General features: G+C 38.9%; 1 long non-coding RNA gene across 1 annotated transcript; it reads right to left on the reverse strand.

Moving 5' to 3' along the window:
* Positions 1–453, reverse strand: LOC136486697 (uncharacterized). The gene is made up of 3 exons (XR_010766922.1): positions 395–453; positions 182–311; positions 1–103 (listed from the first exon to the last, which is right to left on the reverse strand). It is a non-coding gene; the product is annotated as an uncharacterized lncRNA (long non-coding RNA).
* Positions 454–663: the final 210 nt, after the last annotated feature.

A 663-nucleotide genomic window follows, 5' to 3' on the forward strand; every position in this document is an offset into this window, starting at 1 on the left:
TCTCCCTAACCGGCCAGGTATCAACCTCAACATCTTGTCATTTGTGCTCTTTCGGGCATGTCTCCTCCAATATGAAATATATCTATTTTCGCAATCCACCTCGCTATTTGTTCATAGAAGAACGAATCAAACAGCATTTCTAAAATATAATATGTGTACAAATAGCTGTGTTAGGAAATACCCATAATTTTATTGAGGTCAACACGTCCGAACATCTCGCCCAAAGAGTCTAGCACCTGAACCTCACGTTTGTCGGCGTTTATAACAGCAAGGTACCAATGTGCATTTGTAACATTTATTGGAAGGAACACCTATCAAATCAAACAATAAACATTTTGTCAGGCATAAAAAATTGATAATGAAAGACCAATAGATCGTTTAAAAAAATCGCTACCATGTCATGCTTCAAGTAAGCTAGCACCCTTTGAACTAAACCAGGATGCTGTGAAGTGCCACGGTTAGGGTAATTGGCTTCAATGGTCTTATCATTTTCTCTATCCCGCTTCATGATTGCAACTAAGCACGTAGTTTCAAGATAGACTGTACCTCTTGGCCTCTTTTTCAAACCCTCCTAGGCCTTCAGCAGTTTAATATAAGCATCTATGACCTGCATACATTTCGCCATTAGAGAGAAAGAGCATTGAAGTTGGTAATGTTTGATTG

The sequence above is a fragment of the Miscanthus floridulus genome, chromosome 10 (genome assembly GCF_019320115.1).
Source record: "Miscanthus floridulus cultivar M001 chromosome 10, ASM1932011v1, whole genome shotgun sequence".
Lineage (NCBI taxonomy): Eukaryota > Viridiplantae > Streptophyta > Magnoliopsida > Poales > Poaceae > Miscanthus > Miscanthus floridulus.